Here is a 25,363-nt window from a genome sequence, read left to right as displayed (position 1 = left end):
TTAATATATCATTTTCTTTTAATATAATATATATCATAAAATAATAAATCAGCCTTCTGAGACATGGAGTCAAGATTCTCATCTCTTCCCTCGTCCTGAGACCCCTGAGAACACCACCACACTACAGGAACAGCTCTGCACTTGGATGGGAGCTGCCACCCAGAGCCCGAGCTGCGCACAGGTTTAACCTTATTTCACATGCACAATTGGCCTCAGAAATGATTCCCTGAGCATCCCATTGCACAGGGGTCCTGCCCTCGGCTTTTAGACCTTGTTTGTTCTAAATTGTGAGGGAAGCACCTGCTTACCTCAGACATCCTTCCTCTCCAGCAGCTGGCACACGAGTCTCCACCTGGATTTGGAGCAGGGCTTTTAATAGCTCTCCATTTTCAGCCTTTCCTGCACTTTGGATGGGGAAAAGCAGGCTGGCTAGGAAAGTTCCAGTGGCACCAGGCACCAGCACGAGCCTTTGTAAAACAGCGCTAAGAGGAAACTGGAAAAGTAAAGCTGGAGAGAAAAATCCTATTTTAAAAGTATTTTAGAAACTCTGGGTCAAAAAAAAAAAGGAGGAAAAGAGAAAGAAAAACTTCACAGATTCTTTCTATTTTATCTGAAAAAAGGAGACCTACTAGTTTTCATTTCAGTTCTGTGTCTTTTGAGCACATTAAGAAGTAATAATTTGCTCATATCCTAAAGACATTTTGACAGTTCCTTGGCTTCCTCCTCACTGTTCTCTCCAACTGTCTGTCCTTTTTTTCTTCTCCATGCAATGGGGAGTGACCTCTTGGCCAAAGGAGGGTCACCCTCACAAAGGACTCCAGCTTCAGCAGAGACTGTTCCAGCAGGGCTGGTGTTATTTAAAACCTCAGCCCTGGTCAGCAAACGTCTCTCCTGTCCTTGCTCTCTGAAGACTGCACATGGCCAAGGTCTGACAGGCTCAGGTTGCCACCAGGTCACAAAATGTTGTCCTTCACATCTCACTGGGCTGGAGGAGCTGTTGGGAAGTTTTCCAAATGTAACTGAGATGCAGCATGAATAACAAAAGGGAAAAGGATTTAAAGTAAATGATAATAGAGATGTACCCGAAACAGAAAAGGGAGAAATCCCCACCCTGACCAGCACTGAAAGTCCTTTCCCCATTCCTCTTCACAAAGACTGGAGCCGTGGACACTTGGATCCAGAAGGATGTTGGGGGAGCACGACACCAAATAAAAGAAAGTTTTCTTATAAATTAACTTTGAGTGTTTTATTGATAAGGCTTTCCTGTATCAATTTTGAAGTTTTAGCATTATTAGAACTGGACTAATAGTTGTGTCTTGAAACATAAAATGGACATAATATCATTGGTAAAGTCAACACTGCCCTCCAGCCACCTCTGCAAATAACAACACAGAGATGAAAAGCACTTTATGAGTTTAATTATTTACCCCTTGGCAATAAATATCTACTACACCAAATCACCTCTGCCACAGAGCAAGTAAGGGGAAATGCAATGTGAGACAATGACAGGACAAAAATCATGTTGGACACAAACCAAATAAATTATTCAGGCTATTCTACAGAAAATTATGATGGCAGGTTAGCCACGGGATATCGACCACCCTTGGCAGGTGATGGCTTTTATTGGAGGTGATAAAGGAGAGGTTACGGGTGAAGAGCCACAGGACGAGCCATTCCCTGATCGTCCTGAAAATTGACAGAGAGATTCCTCATGTCTCAGCTGCAGAATGGGATACTTAACATTTGGAGTGCCATTTGGTGACATTCATGAGATGATAACGACTCTGTGGCAGTAATGACCTAGACTGGATTTGGAGTGCTGACCTAGAGGTACAGAACTTTAGAAGGCATTGCTGTCACCTAAGCCATTGCCACCAAACTTCAGTGCCACTTAAACCTTAAACTCCTTCCCTTGATTTCCACATAAGGAGGATCCTGCTCTCCACAGTTTGCAAAAGAGGCCAGAATTAGTCTCCCTGAGTTAAAATTTTGATTTAAAGAGGAGGAGATCTAAGCCAATATGAGAATATGCATCATTCCCTCCTCCTCTGTGCCCATTTTCCATGACCTTGCTCCGTGCCCTGCGGGGCAGAGCTGATGGAGTGACCCCCCCCAAAGCTGACATATTTTATGATCTGCTCTCCTTGCACCTTTTGTTGCTGACAGCATGGGAAGTAAAATAAAATATGTGGTCTAATTAAATCTCAGTATTATTATATTAATAAAGAGGGACAATCTCTGGCAAGAGCAAATCAAGAACAATCTCCAGTGATCTGCTGGATAGAATGAAAGCTATAAAATGAGATGAGGCCTCTTGCTCCAGAAAAACCTCATTTTACCCAGATTTTTGAGACTCAGCAACACTCCTTTGTTCAATAAAATTAAAGCTGGCAATTGGGAAGGAAAGGACTCTATGGGACACCCTAAACAATCTCAATAATGTGAAACCACAATCACTTGGCTTTACTCCTTTTTGGGATATCCTTAATCCTAATTTTAGTTCCAGAGACTGCCTGGACGGTTATGAACTGGTTTGCATTACTGGTCTAACTGGTTTAAGTGGAGCTGGGGCTGCTTTGCTGATGGCAGCGTTTGGGAACAACTTCTAAAGCAAAAAGTCTGGAAAACCCCAAGTCCACAGAACTTTTCCTGCACTTTTGGCACAGGACAGAACTGCCAAGCACAGATCACACCCCTCCAACTCAACATAAAAAGCCAATACTAAAATACTCATCACTAAAAAAATGGAATAATTAGTAATATTTATGTTTCTATATTACATAGATACTTCCCTCTATCACACAAAACATCAATTTCCATGTTCCTTCCACTGAAAACCACTAATGCAATTTTAAGGAATACTTAAAGCACAGTTTTTGGCACAATACTCTTTTTTCCTATCTTTTGAAAATGGTTGTGGAATTATTGTCACAGCCTGTATTTGTTTTTGGATAAGTATTTTGATCAGACTGCTGATTTAATTTACATGCTACACATTATTTGGCCATCTGGCCTCTTCCAGAATAACACCAGAACAGATTTTTAAATCATTAGGAATATTAAAATCATAAAAGCAATAAAAAATATTTATTATTGTCAAGGACAAGTCTTGAGTCATTCTTATTCCCCTTCCTGTTTTATTTTTGCAATGTAGTAAAAATTAAAACCAGGGTTTTAAAATTGTTATTAGATGTTTATAATATATAAATTAATTGTTATTTATTATAATGTATAATTTAATTGTTAGATGTTTTTGAATCTACAATTTTAAGTAAATGTAAGAATTTTGAGATAATATTCTAAGAAAAGTTAATTGAAGAAATTACTAAAAAAATGCTGCCATATCATCTTTTAGGATTTAAAAAGTCACATAATAATCACATCATGCTTTACATGACCTTCTGTGTTAAACATGAGCAGAGAGTGCAGCTGTGAGGACATTTTTTGGGGTATTAATCCCCTGTAGATCCCTGGATTGCCCAGAATTGCTGCCACAAACTCCTTCAGGGCAGCTGTGACTCCAGCCTTGCCATTGTGAGAAACATCTCAGCAGCAAAATCACTTGTGAAAGAAGAAAATTATCTATATTTTTTTGAAGTGAACCAAAACAGGGAGATTTTCCTAATTTCTCAATGGAAACTCCTCACACAATTGCTGTGGCAGCAGAGTTATTTCTGCTTTAATAGACTGTGAAGGTCTTGCTTTATTTAGCGTAAATATTTATTGTGTTTAAATGAGAAGTGCACCTTAATATTTTACAAATTGTGATTTTTTTCTGAAATGCCAGTTTATAAAAAATGGATGGGGATGTTTCATTTGCTGAAGAAAATCAATCTATGAGTTCATTTGAATATTAAAAATTCATATTTCCCCCTCCTCTCTTGACAAAAAGTGGCTTTTCCCATTTGCGTTTTAGCAGGAGCAGCTCTGTTCCAAGCACCAAATCCTCCCAGCCACAGCTTGATAAGTGAGGCATTATTTCAGTGAGGATGGTGGGGTTATATCCATCTGAAAATTCCTCTGAGGGAGGGGAAATCAGGACTCTGGGCACAGCTCAGTGGTTGCTCAGTCAGCCGGAGCTCATCAAGCCATGACTTTCCATCCCTCACTTATTCCCCCTCTGAGCCAAGGCTGGGACACATTTTCCTCTCCTCCCTTATCAGGGCTGGGTTTCATATCAGTTGGCTTTGGAATGTCACAGCAAGCAGGAGGGCTCCTTCCAGTGAGGTCAAAAAGGGAGTTTTCTGAGATGCTTTTTTGGGTTATTTTTAATGCTTCCAATTCCAGCAGCAATCCACAGGAGGAGGGATGTTTGCTGAGGAGAGGCAAATTTTAAAGGAGGCATTGAAAAATCCAGATTTGCCTCTAAAAATGTTGTCAAATCTTGTTTTTTTTGTTCTTAAAAAAAGTAGTTTTTCAGTTGGAAAAATTTAGAAAAGTCTTATTTAATGCAAACTCGGTTGATGACCTTCACCAATATTCCATCCTTGCACGCAGAGTAGTTTTTAGTTAATTTAGGATATTGATGAAGAAATTCTTTAGCAAGACAGAGGTGAAGCCTCATCACAGATTACCAGAAGAAGTTGTGGCTGCCCCTGGATCCCTGGAAGTATCCAGGCTGGACAGGGCTTGGAGCAACCTTGGATAGAGGAAAATGTGGAATGGGATGAGCTTTGAACCCTTTGACCCAAACCATTCTGTGATGATGCTATTTCAACAAGAATCACAAGTGAAACAAGTGGGTGGATAAACTAATCCCAATTCACTTTAGAAAGATATTAAATTTGGAAAAAGCTGATTTCTGATTTAATTTGGTTCCTCATTACCAACCCTTCTAGCTCTGTAAGGTCTTTCAGTGCCAAAAGCTTCTTTTTAATTAAAACCTTATCTAATTAGTTATTTTATTACTAATTTAATTCAGGTTTCAATTCTTTGACACGACATCAGAACGTTCAGGCACCTCCACTCTAAAAGTACACAAATAATTATGAACTATGCCTTGTATTAAGTTCAATTTTAAAAGATTCCATCAGATTTTTCTCTAGAGCAATTATTTTTTTTCTGTCACTTTAAACCTGTGTTGGTTGAAACAGGTTTTCTGCATTAAGCAGTGCTAAACAGCTACTAAATGACTATTAGTTATATTAAATTAGGCTATTAATTTTATTAAATAGTTTAAAGGTAGTTTAACTAAATAACTATTAGTTATATTAAATTAATTTTATTAAATAGTTTAAAGGTAGTTTAACCTGAGTCACTCAGTAAAGAAATCCTTATGAGGAGTGAGCTGAACAGTGAGGGACAAAGCTGTAGGAATGGCACATCCATAGCAAGAACCATAAAATTCTTAGTCAATTAAAAGCAGCATGTCAATTAACAAAACCACTCCAATGAGTAGTTGGAAATAAAAATATTGCATCACATTTCACCCAGGCTCAACATCCAATACATCCTCAATAAACATGCAAAGTTCTGTGAGTCTTATTGTTTCCTTATCATCATCCCCAATCCAAGACACGCTTGAAAGGGGGGAAGTTTAGAGGCACAGTGCAGAAAGAAATCAAGAAAAACCCTCCACAATCCACTTTCCTCCTGCCCTAGAGGGAACCTGCGTGGCTGCAGAGGTTTATTCCCTAATCCCCTGGCCCCTGATGCTCTCCTGGATCCTGGGGAGATCAGCAGCTTCATCCCAGCTCCCAGCTGCCCCCAGCCCTGCTCAGGTGAGGAGCAGAACTGCCGTTCCTGGCAGCAGAGCTCTTCCAATCTCCTTTGTGTCCCCCTGGCTGGCTGTCTGTGCTGTCTGTACCCAGTCCTGACTGATGACAGACAGCTGGAACCACACAACCAGCAAGGGGGGGTTCTGGAGGACGGATGTTGCCTCAAAAGCTTGTGACAGTGTCTGCAGGGACACAGGTGACAAGCACATCCTCACTTTCCCCCTCCATCACTGCATAATTATTAATATTCAATCATGAACCTCTCTCCCATCTCCAGACCACCGATTTTAAAGAAGGATTAGAAGCAGAAATCCCAATTTCTAACACATCTTTGCTGCTGCAGAGGCTGTAACTCCAGCTCTGGGTAATTTTTGTAGAAAACAAGTTCAGCTCTCAGCCGGCACAGACGCAGCCCTGTTGTACTTGTCAGTGGTTTGCTGCATGCCAGCAGCTCAGCCCCCCTCCCACACACCAAACTCCAAGATATTACCTGGAAAACAAGCTGCTTGTAATGTTTTGGAGCACTTTGGAGCAGGGTGGAGTGGCCCTGCTGGGATGGGAACTCAAAGCCACGTCGCCAAAGGCAAATGGAGCATGAAACTCTGTGTAAGAGGGGCTGGTGGGAAAGGTCCTGCCTGGGAACACGGATCCTTTTAACCTTGTTAAACCCGTGATCCCTCCACAAGGATCTCTCCAGAGCAGGCATCCAGATTTTGACACACTCTGCAGGACGTGGAACAGTGGAGTCATGCCTCAGATGGGAAAAGCAGCAGGAAGCATCAGGGGCATGTTCAGGTGTCATTTTTGGCTTCAGAGGATTTCTTTGGACTCCTCCACGTGGATGATCCCCTCCATGACCTGCAGATCCCCCACAGAGCAGAGCCCAAGCAGCTTTTTTGTGCAGTTAACCCTCCTGGCTGCAGCCACCTGAGGCTCTCACTTCTCCCCCTTTCACCCACAGCTCTCCAGCTAACCTCACGTGAAAAAACACAACACAAAGCTTAGAAACAACAAAACAGAGACAAAATGCTGTGTTCTGTGCTTTAGAGGTACAAACTACATTCCAAACCCTGAAATATGACCTGCTTTTATTCAAATCTTTAGGAGCAACACATTGCTCTGGAGGTTTAATTTGATTTACTGCTGGCTATTCCAGACTAGGGTCATCCAGCATGACCACAGCAATTCCGGCTTCCAGTTCCTGGGGAAGAATCCCAACCCTGGAGTTGGATCAATGCCCTCATCTCCCTTCATCACAGATTGATCTTGGCCCTCTGTTATTGATGCAGCTGACAAGGCAATGGCATTATGGAGCTGACACAATGGAGCCTCCACATCTAAATTCACAAGTGTCCTGCCTTGTCAGTCGTCCCATTACAAATCTTCTTTGGCAGGGGATAAGGGGAAAGGCCTATTTATAATTTAGCCATGAAATTTTAATTATGGGCTGAAATCAGCTGGGGTTAGAAATCAGGTTTGGTCGTGGATTGCGTGTGAGAGAGAGGCTGAAAGCAGAAGGGGCTTGACATTGAAGAGGCATTGGTTTATCTGGTTAATAAATCAGGTAATTATTGGATTTTAAAATAAACACTTCTTTGTGGGGATAAGCCTTGTTTAAAGAACATCTGAGATAGGTCAGTGAGGTTTCACCTTTCCCACATCCATAGAAATTACTGGCATTTGCTTTATGGTTAATCAAAAATAAATCAGCTGGAAATCATTCCACACCTCAGTTTTACATTGTCACTTGTGCAAAGGTCACACAAATCCTGCTGAAATCAAGGAAAAGATTTACTCCACTTGCCCACTCTGCCCTGGGCACATCAAACTCCACCCAAGGAGCCTCCCTTGCAGTCCAGGTGCCTGAACAGAGCCCCTTCCCTTGGGAATTCGGGACTTTAATCTCAATTGTACATTCTCAAGACCTTCACACGAATTTCAATATGAATTTCAAACTACTTGAAGACAGACCCTTCAAACCAGCAGGCAGCTCTGAGTAAGCGTGTTAGACATAAATAGGTTCTTTTAAGCAGAGGATATAGGAGCATTTTGTGTTATAGATTCTGAGCAATTTGAAGGCAGGATTAAAGCAATAATACAGGCCGCAGATCGTTAATGCAAATGCCCAAGTTTGCAATTCTGGACACAGCCCTGGGCTCAGACATCAGCATTCACAAAGAGGACTTCACAAACAGAGCAGCATACTAATAAAAAAAGGAAAAAAAAAGAAAAAAAATCACTCTGCAGAACCACAGCTGCTCAATATAGATCATCTTTCCATTTGAATTTGTATCATCATCTTTCCAAGTCAAATTGACTAATACCAGGGTGCCTTTTCCAAGGGCCATGTGGTCCAATCAAAGATCAATTTAAAGTGTGTTGGAAGAGATTGATTCATTTAATTCATGGACATCAGAAGCTTTAAGCTCCGCTCCCCTCGCCAAGGCATGACTGCAGCCTCATCCCAGCCACAGAGACACACAGACAGCGCCCAGAGGATGCAGATTAACTGCAATGAGCTTTTATGAACTCACCTGGAAGCAGAAGGCAGAGATAAATCACCCAGAGCTCATCCTCCCTTCAATATCTCACTGTGCCAGCCAGGCTGAAACCTCCCCGAGCCATTGGGGCCTCCCAGCCTTTCTGGAGATGAGATCCCCCAGATTTGCAGGTGCCTGCTGATAAATTCCCCTGCAGTTCTGGTTTATCACCACTTCATGGGTGCTCACACCCAGCACAAAGCATCAAAAAGGGTTCAGGTTGGTCATGTCCTGCTCAGCCCCAAGGAATTGGATCCACCAAGGCCCAAACCAGACCCTCTGGTCAGGAGAACAACTTGAGGCATAAAATGAAAACAAGAGCTTCCAACCAGTTGTATGCAGATTTAATCACCCTCATGCCCAGAGGACGCAGATTAACTGCAATGAGCTTTTATGAACTCACCTGGAAGCAGAAGGCAGGGATAAATCACCCAGAGCTCATCCTGCCTTCAATATCTCACTGTGCCAGCCAGGCTGAAACCTCCCCGAGCCACTGGGGCCTCCCAACCTTTCTGGAGATGAGATCCCCCAGATTTGCAGGTGCCTGCTGATAAATTCCCCTGCAGTTCTGGTTTATCACCACTTTGTGGATGCTCACACCCAGCACAAAGCACCAAAAAGGGTTTTGGTTGTTCATGTCCCAGGAAATTGGATCCACCAAGGCCCAAACCAGGCCCTCTGGTCCGGAGAAAAAACTGAGGCACAAAATGTACCACAAGAGCTTCCAACCAGTTGTATGCAGATTTAATCACCTCCAGATTACTAAATCAGGTGAATTTTCTCACCCTGGTGGCCTGCCAGCATCCTGGACTGTCATGAATCCCTCAGGAAAAGTTATGGATCTCCATCCTGCAAAGCCAAGGAGAACTTTCATTTGCGCAAGCTTCTCTCTTGTTTATGGTCTGCAAAAAGGATAGAAAACTGTCTGAAAAATGAAGGATATGAATGAAGGACAGAAAAATGTCTGAAAATACATTTATAGGTGATTTATAGCACATCAGAAACGCTCTCAGCTGAGACCTGAAAGGAGAGAGATGCAGCAGCACAATCAGCAAACACCTCTGACAATGCCAAGAGCTTGGGTCATGTTAGAGCACCATAAAAACACCTCTGTCCCATGAAACTCATAAAAAACCAGAGATTTTAACAAAGAAATACGTTAAAAGACACATGGGCACATGCTTCACCTTCAGAATCCCCCAGGTATCTGTGTCCACAGGGCCTGGGGAAGAGTTGTCCTCCCTCTTTCCCCTCTGGCGTCTCTTGTTCAGCTCCTGCACAGAAATAAAACCCAAACTCTCTTTCAGAACAATTAAAACTATTGCAAATGTACTTTGAAAATCTTAAAACATAATTTCAGATTATTTTTATCCACCTTTGTAATGCAAAAATTCCTTCCAGAGGAAAATCTAATAAAAAATGGAAAACAAAATATTAGGATTGCTCAATACTCTCAGAACACCGCTTTGACTGAAAAGCTGATTTAAAAACCCAAATTAGTTAATGTTTGATAATGAAATCAATAATATAATTATATCTTTCTGGCACTGCATTTAGGTGAGATTTTTCTTATTGTTTTGTTTATTTTTCCGCTTCAATACCTTTTGCAAATTAGTTATAATTAAGATAAAGCAGTGATGGCAGAAGCACCACAGAATGTGGCGATTCCATTAATTTGAGCAGCACAAATCAGATCGTGGAGAAACTCATCTAAACAACTTGGAGAATCCCCAAACTCTTAAATTATCCTTTTCAGGGATTTTTGCAGGGCAATGCATTCTGATTTAGTGAAATTTAGTATTTCTACACCTTGTATTCTACCTGAATACACTGTGCACCGTTCCTATTTCATTTTTGGGAGGAAATTCAGACTTCTTTACATATAAATATATGTACAGTGATTGAATAGAACAGCCTAAGTGCCTAAATTCCCCTGAGATTTCACTTCTTGTCATAATAAAGTGAGGGCAGACAAATCCAGTCTCTGAAGGTATGCCAGGATATAAAACACCCCAGATTTTGTCAATGTTGGGAGCAAATTCTGGGTTTGTAATGACTTGGGAGATGTGACAGCCCCTACAAAACACCTTTCTCAGCAGTTTTCCCAGGTTATTTTACTCTCTGATTTACCTTTTGGCCAGAATTCCAACCTCACCTCTCTAGCTTCCTGAGCTGGAGGTGGGTTTCCAAAAGAAAAATATTATCTTACCTTGATTGTGTGGGACTAAATGTCCCACCTGGGACTAGAGTGAGGATTTTCATCTTGGATTTATGGCCAAACCAGGCTTAGGTGGGCTCAGGCTTTTGAACAAAGAAAGAGATTTTTGTAATCTCAAGAGAGAGGGGAAAAAATAACCAAGAATTGAGAGGTGACTGCACTGTTTTCAGGGGGTTTGTGCTGTGAAGCTTTTATTTAGACAACAGATATCAAAATGCTTCAAAGAAATCCCCAGCAAAGGGAGCAGAAATTGGCTTTCTAATGGCTGATTTTCTCCACCCTGAGAAGGTAAAATATCACCCAGCAAAACAAACAAGACAAGCATTTTATGAAACAGAGCAGAGGTTTCCCCTAATGCAGGAATCAGGGATTAAATTTCCTGCCTGGCAATACACAGGAGGTCAGGAAAGATGTTTATAATGGCATTTTCTTGCTTAAAAATCTATGAGAACAACGGATTGCTGTGTCAGGTTCAGCCTCTACTCTGCTCTGTTTCTTTCCAGTTTGACCTCTTAATCCCATCCATCTCAGCACTGAGTTAATATCTTCCTAAATCCACTGGAGTTCTCCTTCAAGTGTGCTGAAATCTGGGAGAATTTTTGCTTCAGGTACAAGCTGGACCTAAGGCTTTCATTTAAAAAAAAACAGATTTTTTTAGAGTACGTATATTTAAATATAGAATATTTAAGTACTTCAATTTGAGTCCCCTAATTCCCAGTGAATAAGATGATTCACCTTGCTATTAATCTTTATTATAACCAATAATCAAACCCCAATCAATTTCCAAAATAAAGCAAATTAATTACTGCATAGAGTAACTAATGCCATGAATAAACCCCAACATTAGAGGGATTGGATGCAGAATTTAGTAGGAAAAGATTTAGCAGGATCCAAATGCGCTCATCAGGATCTCCCCTTTATTTTGGGGTTTTTTAAGCTTTGTTCAGTCCCCAAAGCTAAATTTCCTTGGTATTTTTAGAGAAGGGAAAGATATTGCTGTCTCCACGTCCCAGTAAAAGATATTTCTCTTCAAGGAAAAGGTCTCTGAGCTAGTTTGGTTTGACTGAGCCCCACACCTGGACCAGGAGGACACCCTTGTACAAACAAACTAAACCCCACTGGGAAGAAGATGCAGGAAAACACCAAAAGCCTTTGCAGTGGGATAGGAACTGCCAGAAAACATTGCTGACTATCCCAAATCCTACATTTGAAACACAAAAGTAAATATTGCCCTACTTACATTTGAAAATATTTATCTGAATTATTTGCAGATTAAAGAAAAAACAAAGATAAAAAATGAAAGCCCAGCTAAGCACCCAAGCAGCAGTGGATCTGAAACCTAATCAAGAGTGAGTTGTTAGCAGATGACATTAATTGTGGATCCTCTTTGTGAATTCCTAATCACCTTGCAGCATTTTTCCTAATGCTGGGAAGCACATTAGGATGGGCTAGGCTTCCTAATAATCCACATTATTTATTGATGCTCTATTTGTGCTCCTAAATACTTGGGGACATTTCAAGCCAGCCAGAATCTTTGCAAAGCCTGATCAACTGACACAAGCCCAGGGAAGCTCTCAAGACTTTAACTATCATTAAGGCTGGAAGAGAACTCCAAGATCACCAAGTCCAACCTTTGACTGAATATCCCCATTCCCACTGAATCATATCCCAGACAGCTACAATGCATTTACTGAACACTTCCAGGGATGGTGATTCCAGCACTGCTCCAGGCAGCCTCTTCCAGTGCTTAACCACTCCTCCAGGGAAAAGATTTTCCCTAAAATCCACCTTGAACCTCCCCAGCCCAACTTGAGGACATTTGTTTTGCTGTGTTTTCAAAAGGGAATATAATGCATCAAAAAAAAATCCCAACCCAAACAAATCCCATATAATTTCTCCAGGTATGTGATATTATCTATTCAGAATTCTGTATTTTAGGCGCTGTTAAAAGAACTAAAAATAGCCACCTTGGCAGAATTTAGAAGAATAAAGAGATAAATAAAGAAAAGAAGAAGTGAATATTATTCAATGATACTGATAAGATCCTGGGCAGCTCTATTATTGCACTTACAAAATTAGGAGCCCATAAAATGTTTATTTAGCATGAATTCTGTGCTGTAGACTCTGATGGAGGTGAAATTCTATTAGCAGTTAATAGCCTTAAGTTAATGTTAGTGAGTGAGGATTTGGGAATTTTTAGTGGTCAACACTTGAAAGGTTGGAAACAACCACAGAGGAATTGTTAGATTTTCTGAGGATGATGATGGCCCAAATTTAAAGGTCAGGTTCAATTTGCCGCTTAGTGAGAGGTTTCTTTGTAAGGCCCAGAATTTTGGGCTTGGACACCTAATGCCTCATAAAATCACAAGCTTCCCTGTCCTCTTCATCTCTAGAAATGAAGGATGGACTAAAAGCGGAATCTGGATAAGGAAGCTGAACAGAAATGTTTTGTGCGTCATAAAGAACCCAAACCCTTCAGCAATGATGATCATTACTAGAAATGTGACTTCCACCAGCCTGAAATGTCCCAAATTTAGACAAAAAGCACAAGACTTGCAAGACAACAGCTGCTGGTTCACAATTTGCTCTTTCAGAGCCGGACTCAAATCTTGGTAAATGCATTCCCTGTTTCTCTCTGCTAGGATTCATTAATTTTGGAGGGAAATATCATGGTTTGTAATATTATTATAAATCACACATTTTACTCTCCCAGCACTGAGACAGAAGCAGAGCTTGCTAATTATGTGCCACAACAAAGATTATAATGAATGCTCTCATTACCTATTCCTTTACGTTTGATGAACTAATAAATAATTTCTTCCCCAGCCATTATAAAATCATTTGTCACAAAAACCCTTCATGCACTCACAAGCCCCTCCAGGTAAGTTTTCATTCTGTATTTTTAATCATCTCTGGGTCACGATGGACTTTTCCCGACTCAGACATGTTTGCTCTTTTTTCCGTTGCCATTCTGCACCAAGAGCTGCAGCTGCAACCAGATTATTTGGATTTTGTTGGGAGTTTTGGGGCATTCTCATTGCCCAGACAGAGCCAGCTGCTCATCCCCTTTTCCTCCCAGGGGTGTCCCCTCTCTCCTGCCAGCTGAGGAGATGCTCCAGAGGTGTCCCAGGTGTAGCCAGGCTGAGAGTGGACACCAGGCCCAGGATGTGGCTCATGTTCCTTTTGTCTGATGGGGGAGCTGGGAAGGGGCTGAGCCCGGAGAAAAGGGGGATCAGGGGGGACCTTGTGGCTCTGCACAGCTCCTGCCAGGAGGGGACAGCCAGGGGGATTTGGGATCTGATCCCAGGGAACAGGGGCAGGACGAGAGGGAACGGCCTCAGGCTGGGCCAGGGCAGGCTCAGTTGGACATCAGCAGGAATTTCTCCATGGAAAGGGTAAATAAACTTTGGAACAGACTGTCTGGGTAGGTTTGGAGTCCCCATGCCTGGAGGTGTCCCAGGAATTCCTGGATGTGGCACTCAGAGCTCTGGGATGGTGACAAGGTGGGGATGGGCTACAGGTTAGACTCGATGGTCTTGGAGGGCTTTTCCACCCTCAGTGATCTGGGGATTCTCACTCTCTGCAATCCCTGAAGGGAAGGTGGAGCCAGGTGGGGTTGTTCTTTTCTCCCAGAGAATGAGCAACAGGACAAGAGGAAATGGCTTCAAGCTGCACCAGGGAAGGTTTTTAGTTCAAAAACTGTCTTCACTGAAGGGGCTGTCCAGCCCTGGCACAGCTGCTCAGGGCATTGGGCGAGTCCCCATCCCTGGAAGGATTTAAAGCTGTGTGCATGTGGCACTTGGGGATGTGCGTTAGTGGTGGCCTTGGGGAACAGTTGGACTCGATGATCTTATGGGTCCTATCCAACTTACACCATCCTGTGGTTCCACCTCCGCACAGCAGCCCCTTCCCTCAGCTCCCTCCCATTCCAGAGGTCCATGTTGGCAGGAGCCAAGGAGCAGAGCCCCAAATCCCACCCCAGCTATCCCCTGAGCCATCTCCACCCTGTCACCAAGCTGGGAGCCACCGTCACCCCAACAGCTGCGCTGCTGCTTACGGGGATTTTACCCAGAGCTCAAAGAAAGATGGAGAAATTTCCTTCCCATTCTGCTTCCTTTTCATTTCAGACAGGAGCAAATGTGACAAATGCACTGCAGGAGAACAACAGGATCTGCCTCATTCAAATGCCTCTTCTCCCTGCTTGAGCAAAGATAGCAGAGCCCAAGCACCAAGGCTGGTGTGAAATCAATCCCAGCCACCGTGTACAGGGGAAATTTGAAATACAAATAGCAATGTTCTCCAGCTATTATAAACGTTGGGGTTTTTTCCTACAAGCAGTGTTGGCTTATCTGTATTATTACCACAAAGCTTTTTGGAGTTATGTGTGTAACAGCAGCCACAACAACTTGTTCCTTAAAAAAAAATAAAAGAAAATAAAAGAAAATAAACAGTGATGCAGCACCGTGAGAGCAGCTTAAACAGCAAAATTACAAAGGAATCCACTTCTCACATGTGTTAGGGGAGGCATCGGGGTCTGAGCATGCCTCTGAGCTGAGGGCTGGGTCAGCAAAGCAGAAAATCCACGATGATAGGAGTGATGATTGTGTTTATTTGCACTTGCGTAGCGGGTGAGATTCCCTGTCATGCTCCAGGAAGCAGGAATGCAAAGCGCTGCCTAACCTGTGGATATTTGAATAGGCTGAATCCCCAGAGCTTGCACAGTGCATGAAACACCTTAACAGCACAGCAAACCTGCTTTGGCAAGCACCTCAGTAGAGTTTTGAATGCCTCAGACGGGTCATGCCAGTCCAGATACATTCTGGAATTCCATCCCAGCCCCTCCCCGCCCTCCCAGTCAGAAATTCCTTCCCAAAATCCCATCTAACCCTGCCGTCTTTTGGTTAGAAGTCTGGAAATTTGACACAATGGACCCTTAGATTCCATCCAAAGAATATTCTGAGGATTGGAGATCCCAGTAGCAGGAATATTGGGGGAGCAGGAGAAGGAAGAGCAGTTTGTGCAGCTCAGACCTCAATAATCTTCATTTTTTCCCTTCTTCCTTAAGCAATTACAGAGCTGAGGTCACTGGAGGAGCAGAAAGGAATAAAGAAGAAGGGGGGTCCAGGCCAGAAATCAGCCAAAAAATTATAATTAAGGGAGCTCTGACTCTGAACACACCCACCCTAGAGAAGCTTATCCAGTATAATGGGATTAAGCACTCACCACTTGTGTTTCCAGGAGTTCCACCCATAGCTTGCAGGGCTTCCTCAGGAGGGTTTTTGGGTTTAATGATGTGATGTTCATTAGATCACTCATAATCTGAGCAATGCCCCCACCAGGGTCAGTACAGAGCCAAACAAATGGTGTCATTCAGCCTGAGAGGAGGAGGGAAAATGGGGAGATTGAGGTAGATTCATCATTTTAGCCATAATAAATCCCAGAAAAAGCTGAGTTGGAAGGGACCCTCAAGGATCATTGAGTCCAACTCCTGGCCCTGACAGACAAAACCCAAGAAAATGGCTAAGTCCCTCCTCCTAAATCAGAGTGGGACACAGCCATGGACTGCAAATGGGACAGGGATAAAATACAGAAATACAGCTTTTACCAGCTCAAGCCAATCAACCCAAATATGGTGTATTTGCAAAAGGATAAAAATGCACTTGTCTTTTGTACCAGAATTTTGTTCAATAAAAGTTACATTTCCACCATGGGCTTCATACAAATCCTGGTGAAGTCACTGACAATGAGTCCCTTGACCTGCCTGGACTTTGGGTGAGCTGGTCAGTAAGGATGATGATGATGATGATGACGATATCATCACAGGACTGATGAGAGTCACTCCATTGACCTTACTGGATTTTGGGATTTTTGATCAACAACCACAGCAACTCTTTCCCTGGCAAACAACCCCACTAGTTTTCCTGCCATTTTCCTAAGTACCAATTCCCTTTGGGAGTTTGAACCCCAGAATTCAACACCCTTGAGTAACTGCAGCTCCCAAATTCAAGGCAGTTCCCATGGAATTGCTGAGCCTGGACTTTGTTCCTTTCCTTCCAATAATTTAGTGGTGCCCACTCTTCCCTTGGGCTCTCGGCCCTTAGAGACATTTTTAATCACAGATCCTTCCTTGTGTGGAGTTTGCAAAGGCCACAAATCCCACTGCCCAGCTTCTCATGGTGCAGAATCCAGATTTAAACCTCTAACCATGCACCAAATGTTAAATCTGAAAAGGATGTGAAACATCCTGAAATAATTCATAAATACAGACCCCACCTTATCAGAGGGTGGGAATGTGGCCATGAGGGAATGGTATTGGAGAACATTCAGTTCGACATTGTTAAACATTGAACATTTAACAATTTAACATTGTTAAACATTGAACATTGTTAAAATAACACATCCCAAAGAAAAATACATTTGTTATAGCCAAGAACATAAAACTTTACCAGATTGTAGCTGAATTCACCAATATTTAAAAACAAACCCCCAAGTTAATTAAAATCTTATTTATAGACACAAAAAAACCAAGGCAGGCTGATAAAAGCAAAATATTCCTCACCTTTTCACTCCAGCTTCCCCAGCCACAGGACAAGCCCTGACTCCTCTCAGAAGCTGAATTTCAGTCCTGACCATCCCATTTCCAAGGACACTTTGCAGCCTTCTGCAGCTTTTTGCCTCTCATCCTGTGGTGATTTACTGGGATAAACTGGAATTTATACCCTTGAATATCAGGGGCTTTCACAGGCAAACTTCAAGGTCCTTTAGTGGCCACCTTGGGGCCTGGAGGCTTCTTTATGTTCTTTAGTGTCTTCAGCCTGGCTGAATATTTCTCCTTCTCACCGAGCAGAGCCGGGGACTGAAAGTGAAAAGAGATGTACTTGTGAAGATTAAAATCTCCTTTACAAATTGAGTGTATTAAGCATCTGTGCTACTTGGCCGCCTGGTGCATCAATTCCAACATAAAATAGTGTTAACTGCTCTACAAGCTTTTTATCTCTCCCAGCTCCCTGTGCTCTGGGCGAATCACATGGGCAAGAATTGGAACTGGCCTTTCAGACAGGGAGTTAAGCAGCTCTTAAATCAGACAAGCACGATGGCCAGGCAAGGCAATTTACCTTTTTTATGTCATTTTAAGCAACAAAACCAATTCTGCTCTTCAAGGAGTGCCTCTGGATCTGGACATTATGGCTCTGATCATGGTTCCTGTCCCAGCTCTGCAGTGCTGTGGGTATTTACTTGCTCTGGTTTCATATTTGTGCCACTTTGTGTCATTCCCACCTCCTGAGGCTGAGCTGGGATCCCTTGGAGGTTCTGACATTTAGACAGGTGAAGGGGAGGACTCTGCTCCAGGACAATTCTGATTGGGCTGAAATAGATGAAAAGTTGGATTTTCACAGTTTATTAGCAAAAATTGTTCTTCTCTTTCAGTGACAGCACCACAAATTTGCCCATTTTTTGGAAGTTCAAACACAGCTCAAAGCTAATAAATGATCTCAGAGTGATGCACATGTTGAACAACTCTGTTGTGAACACCCACTGCATGTTGAGGAGCCAAATTCTTCCCTGAAACACTGATAATAACTGAATTTACCTTCACAGGCTGATCGTGGTGGTTACAAATTTCAATTTTAAATGCTTTCATTCCACTGAAAAGTAAGAGTCAGATACAATATGTGACATTGGAGCAGAGGCGTTGTGAATGAAGTGTTCGATAAGAGAGCATTGGAAAAGTCCAGATCCCTAAAAGTGGTTCAGGTAAATAAAAATATATGAACTTACACGATTTGAATAGTAGAATCACAGGATGGTTTGGGTTGGAAGGGACCTTAAAAATCATCCAATTCCTCCCCCTGACACCTTCCACCATCCCAGGTTGCTCCAAGCCCTTTCCAACCTGGCCTTGGACACTGCCAGGGATCCAGCCACAGCTTCTCTGGGAATTCTGTCCCAGCTCCTCGCCATCCTCACAGGGAGGAATTTCTTCCCAAATATCCCATCTGAACGTGCTCCCTTTCAATTGAAATCCGTTTCCTCTTGCGCAATCACTCCAGGCCCTTGTGGTGTGCCATGATCACAACAAACTGGGAAAGAGAAGATGAATGAATCACCAAACTTCAATAATGTTTAATAATAAACCAAATACTTTTCACAAAAAAAAATTATTAACTGCAACACATTTCTGTAGATCAATAAACTGCTGCCACTCACTGAAGAATTGAATTTTGTAGTAGCACCTTCATGTCTTCTGCAAAGGAAAGCACCAACACGACCCTCCAGTATTTCAGTGCTGCACCACAACAAACTCCTCTGGACCAAATTCCAGCATCACAGTCAAGGAGATTAAATTTTTCCAGGCCATGGGAATGGCTCCTGCTGGTTTGCCCTTTTTTAATCAAAGCTGCTGCTTTCCAAGGGGAGGCTGTGGAGAGCAGCTGACCCTGGAGACAGAATTCTCCCTGCCCTGGGCACAGAGATGATATTTTGCTGCTTCTGTTGGAGGGAGGAGGAGGAACCCTCATCCTCCCCATGTGAACCTGACTAAAACCAGGGAATGCGGCTTCTGTTATAAAGAACATCACCTCAGGAAAGATTTGTTCTGCCTCGACAGTAACACAAGAAAATGAACAAGTTCAGTGGGGGTTTCTCACCAAAAACAACTCTCCATAAATCCCTGGGAGGTCAGTACTACTCAAAAGGCTGGCTCCAACATTCCCCACCCGTGGATCTGCTCCCATGGCCAAATTACCTCCAGAACAGGTTTAAAATCTGGGGCTGCCTCAGTTCTGCACCACAGTTAAACTCCTATTTCTCTCATTCTATCAGTCTTCCCAAAGATTTGGCGACCCTCATTTATTTTACTGTTTCCTGTTTCTTACAATACTCTGCTTCCAATTTCTTTTGTTCTCTGCCTCACCATTAGGTCTCTTCAGCAATTTATAGCCCTAAAGTTCACTATATATTATAAAGAAATGACCTTTCATTGTAGTGGGTACTCCCTGTTCCATTTACACCTCTGCTTCCAGCTGCCTTAGGATCCGGAATTTTCCTCTTTTTATTGCTTGGGTGATTCCTGTGTGTCTCTATCACTCTTAAGAAAATAATAATCTGTTTTATAACCTTGCTTCAGCAAAGCTTTATTTATTACAGCACACTGAAGCACAGGTATCTACAATTCCACAGGGAAAAGAAGTTTACCTGGTATGACAGCACAGTGCCCCCCTTTATTCTGATGCAAGTAAAATTCAGAGTAAATAAAATAAACTTATTTTAGGCTGCACAACAGGAGACTAAAAGGAAAAGAGGTGCAGTGTGGACCATTTCCAAATCAACCTGGCAAACAGGTTGAAGTCATGATCACATCAATGCAATCAGACTTAGAGACCTTTTAAATTAAGGTTTTAGTCATATTGATGCTTTTATTCCTGCAGCACCAATGGCAGGGAATGATCCCTCAGTGTTCCTACAGGAGATGGGCAGGTGTGTTTTCCCCAGATGTGGTTGCAGGTGTAAATACAACACAGCAAAGCAGCTGAATAACTTCATTTTTAGCACCACTAAAAACACATTTGATAATACAGCTGAGTATCCACTCAAACATTTTGCAGCCCAGCCTCTGATCACTGGGATTTCCAATTTCAAAAGTGCAATCAAATTTAAAAAAAAAAGGACCCAAGAAATTGACTTTATATGTGGAGACAGAAACACATCTCCCAGTTCCTTTTACCGTGGAATACAGGAGATCCACGCATTTTCTTTTTTTTATGTATGCCTCCTCCCTAAGTTCCAGATTTGTGGGATTAAACCTATGACAGCCTTTGCTTGGAGTTTACATCGCTAGGAAAGATTTTCCAAGGCTGTGGAGAAAATGGAGATTAGTCCTGCCTTGCTCTGCTTTTGTTCCAGACACATTTGGAGCGCACAGGGGAGGAGGAAGCGCTCCAAGGCAGCGCCAGGAAGGCTTAGCCCCATTTCACACCACTTAATCACAGATTACAAATGGCAGGGGACAAGAAATCAACTCTTTTCCCATTCCCAAACATTCTGGAGTTTGTTTCTAAGCCTGTTTTTCTCTGAGGAGGAAATAGCTAATTTAACATGCTTATTAAGACAAAGGGATGAGCTCTATCCTGTTTTTAATTGGGTTATATCAAACCTAGATGGAAGGGATGTGCTTGTGCGGTTTTTTACTGCAGAGCAATTAATTTAATTTACCATTTCCATTCTGCTCATTATTAAATCCACTACAATTTAATACCTAAATTAATTAATACCTAAACAACCGTGCAACAAAAAGTGAAAAGTCCATGAAGTTCAAGAGTAAATAGCAGGGATGTGGACTGCACTAATCATGGAATTCTTGTAGCATTGGCTGTTTTCCCATTGCAAGAGTGCACAAACACAACATATGGGCCATAAAGTGCTGCACATTCCCATGCAGAGCTCCCAGGGGCAGGCAAAGAGGAATTTAAATCTTCACAGCCACTCTTAAAATCATGGAATGGTGAGGATTGGGAGGGACCTTAAAGCTCATCCAGCTGCCATGGGCAGGGACACCTCCCACTGTCCCAGGTGCTCCAAACCCCAGTAATGTCCAGCCTGGCCTTGGGCACTGCCAGGGATCCAGGGGCAGCCCCAGCTGCTCTGGGAAACATCTCCAACCATCCCCCAGAACCTCTCAGGAAGGTGAAAAACTTCTCAGCACCTGCCCTAAAGCCACTTTCCACCTTCTGCTAATGCTGCACATCCAGACGCATAAAAGCTGAGGAATGCGTAATGGAAAATAAATCCTGATTTTTTTCATACCTTTATGGATGGAATTAGGTTTGAACACAGGCAAGGAAATGTAGTTCTTTGAATTCTGAAGCTCCTGGCACTCAGTGAAATGCAGAATGCTGAAGAGGAGGAATGGAAACAATTCCTTACAGAGAGAGAGGTTCAGAGCTGAGTTACAGGTCAAGGTAAAATTGCTGCCTCACAAAAGCTCCATTCACCAGGAGCAGAGTGTGAGAAATTGCTGCTGTGAGATGAATGCATTCCTCCCATCAGATGATTAATAAAAAGATAATGACTCCTTCAAAAAGGCAATGGTTTGATATTATTATTTTTGCCTGTGTCACACCAGAGCATGTGGGCAAAGGAAAAAATCCTTAGCAATGCAGAACACTGAATTCTTCCCCGGAATAAAAGTTCAAATACCATTAAGTAACCCATTGTACAGATGAAAAAGGCCCAATTGAGACTAAGAATAAATACCTGGAATTCCCTCTCCTGCTCTTCATTTTGGAGACATGAAAAGCCATCACACTCGAGGCAAAGTAATGAGTTGCTGTCGCTTTTTTGTGCAGTTTAAACGCTTGAAGCACTTCATGGATTTTATGGTGCCATAACACAACATTTGCAAATACATAGAACACTGTTAGCATTGGGAAGAGATTTTAAATGCTAAGATTTAAGCTTAGTTCAGAAGTCCTAGGAACAAGTGCAACAACTTGTGAATGGCAATAGATAAATTTTACAGCAGAATAAATACAGGTTTTCATAATTAATAACTTCCTAATTTGTTTTAGAGAAGATTAATGTTAAATAATCCATAATTTTTCTTTTTTGGATATACGCCTGTTGGGACTAGCCTGCTTGATTTATTTTTAGCCCATAATGGATTTATTTGCATTACCTATAAATAAAATAACACAGCCACACCTGTAGGAGATATATTGTCACCAAGTTATGATGTGACAGTGGCACTTCCAAAAATGTCCCCACCTTCTGCAAGCTTTACTGGCGTGCCACTGTGAAAGGTTAAAAATACCAATAAATAATGATTCCAGAATCATCACAGCAGTGAAAACACATCACTTTGGCATGACAAAACCATAATTCATGGCAAAATTACTCTGGTGAGCAGGAGGTGAGCGCCCTTGGGTTCAGGTTGTTTTTTCTATTCCCAAAGGTTTCTCTGCTGTCCCCTCTTGCAGATTTGTCTCATTCTTTTGGGCAGAGACAAGCTGAGACTTTGGATTAAAGCCAAGCTGCCCAATTTCATGGCACCTGATGCTTTAGGATTTGAGCTTTTCTATTTCCATCTCTCTGTAACCCTGCAGTTCTTCAGTGTGTAACTCTGAGCTCCACACCCAGGGTCAGCTGCTGCTTCCCCATTTTGGGCAGACACAACAATTCCTCTCCAGGCCTGGCAATCAAGGACACCTCACTACCTCAGGGCCCAGAGATGGAAACAAAAGGGAGCTGGGGCAGCAAACTGGGGCTCAATGACTTCATTACCTGAAGCTGGAATTGGAGAATGAACCCCCAAAGTGCAAATGGCCCAAAGTTATAAAAGTGTGAAACCCGTGAGCCGTGGGGCAGTTTGGGTTGGTCTGCCCTGGGTGTACCTGAAGGGCCTTCAGTCAATAGAACTGCTCCTTATTGCCTTCACTCTGTCTGCCCTCTGGTTTTAGGGAGCGCCAAAAGCCATCCCACCCAGCTGCCCTGCAGGCAGGGACACATTTGGAGGTTGGATTCCCTCCGCGTCTCCGGCGCTCCCAACATTTGCGTTTCCCTTCCCGTTGTTTGCTACGATCCCAGCCAAGAGCTCACACAACGAAAATCCATCAGAGCCACTCCTCCAGCAGCCATTCCAGCTGCCAGCTTCACCAGCAGTGCTCCAACTTGTGCTTTGAATTTTTTCCATCTTATCTCTCACATATATATAGATATATATGTATACATACACACACACACACATATATATATATATATATACGCATTTGTTTTTTCCCCAGGACCTATCAAAACTCCCTTTACAGCCAGAGGAAATTTTCCTATAAACTCCCAGCTAAATTTTAAAAAGCCTGAAAGTATCAAATAGACCGAACCTAAATCAATCGGCAGTTTATCACTTGTATATAAAGTGGCCTCTCCATGATTTTTTTAATGCAAAGACATTGCTCTGTCTAGAACTTTGCTGTGGCTCTGAAAATCTTCACAACAGATCTACAAGTGTGGGCTTTTAAAATTTTCTGTCTTATCAAAAAGAAGATGGAGGTGGCATTGGTAACACAATTAGCACTCAACTTGTTTCAAGCTGTTAATGCTCAGCTTATTTTTAAGTTCTTTTTACTCTCACCTCACCTGCAGCTACGTAAATAAAATCCAGACAATTTCCACAACACAGACACTGAAATGTGAGCTCTGCTTTCAGCAGGATTGGAGATAATTAAAAACAACTCAGCTCTCAGCACTTTCAAGTTCAGTTTGGGAAGGGATGCTCTTCCAGCTCGAGGTTTGCTGCTGATTTTAAAACACTGAACCATCAAACTCCAATTTAACTCCAACAACAAAATAATGAGTGGCGGGGGCGGGACAGGGAGCTCTGAGGTGGAACTCAAAGCAGCAGTGCCTTTGGAGATGGGATAAAATGGAACTGAGTCCCTGGCTGTGCCACGGTTCACAAAACAAAATCATGGGCAGCCTTTTTGCTGGAGTAAAAAAGAGAAGAAAGAGCCTTTTTCCTTCCCAATTAAATTACTGCCAGAAAATATTTCCTTGCTGACAAAGTGTGTCCTTCTAAAGAAAGGAAAAGCTCTGTGCCAATAACAAATGAGAATCTATATGGAATTTCTGATACAGAACAAATTCTCTTAACCTGGAGGAAGGATTTCTAATAGACAATCAGCATATTCCTAAATGAACTGGGGTACTTTTAAAATAACCCTGAATGCCACCAAATCTCAGAGCAGGAATGCTGTGTGTTAAAATAAAAGTCTGGTTTGGCGAACTGATATTAATTGGGGTTTTTTTCTTTATATTAATTTGGGTTTTTTCTTCCTTTTGATTATGGGGTGGACTTTGGAAACACAGAGATTGAACATTTGCCTAAACCTTATAACTCTACAGTAATTATTGAGGAAGTTTATATTGCCCTGTGTTAGGGGCTTTAAATGAATGCCTTCATTACAGGGCTAGTTAATAGAATGGACATCAACAACAACAAAATCAGCACCACCAGGGCACAAACCATTAATACAAACACCAAGAATCAATCTGTCTGCGTGATACATTTGTCCTGTGCCCACCAAAATGGAAATCTGGCACTGAATTAAAGATGAGGTCGGGAGAGTCAGAGAGTCCTGACAGATTCTGGAGCATTAACTCTTGCTATAAATGCAGCTGTCATGCCTGACAGCCATTTAACCAGGCAGAAATTCCCAAATAAATTGGTGCCCGTGCTGGGAGCTGCTCCCCCTCTCCCACAGCTGAGGGCTGACCTTTGCAGAGCCCCACAAATTACCAGGAATATTCAACACTCAGTTTTATGATGCTGTTACTGACACACCATCCCCAATAAAGATTTATGTCCTACGCACCAGAAGCTGAATAAAGTTTACCTGGAAAAAGCTGAAGTGCCTCGAGGAGTACAGCTCTGGAGAAATCAACAACATCCCACCTCCTGATGTTCCATTCATTAAAAGCATAATATAGATGATAATTATAAAAGAGGATTTTCTTTTGTACTCCTGTACTCATTTTAATTAGAGGCCATAACCCTCTTCCTGCTGGATTCACCCCTGTGTTTTTCTGTCACCAGTATTAATTATTTGATTATAAAAAGAGCAGCCCAAGCTTTGAAGGCAATGAGGTAGAGATCCAAAGGTGGGCTGTGGGACAGGATGCACAAATCATCAAAAGCTGAACAAACTCAACAGTAAAAACTGTGGCATCCAGTGTGCAGCACTTGTTAGACCTGAAAGGGTATTTTAAAACTGCTTCATGCTTGAAAAAATGCTGCCTAATTAATCAGCAGCACATCAAGCTGAGGCAGTGAGTAAAGTCAGTAATTGTGGTGGCTGTTAGGGAAGCAGTGCATTGTTTTCTGGGCTTTACTCAGTCCT

This window comes from Camarhynchus parvulus, chromosome 9 (assembly GCF_901933205.1).
Source record: "Camarhynchus parvulus chromosome 9, STF_HiC, whole genome shotgun sequence".
Classification (NCBI taxonomy): domain Eukaryota; kingdom Metazoa; phylum Chordata; class Aves; order Passeriformes; family Thraupidae; genus Camarhynchus; species Camarhynchus parvulus.
Note: the sequence above shows the minus strand (reverse complement) of the source record.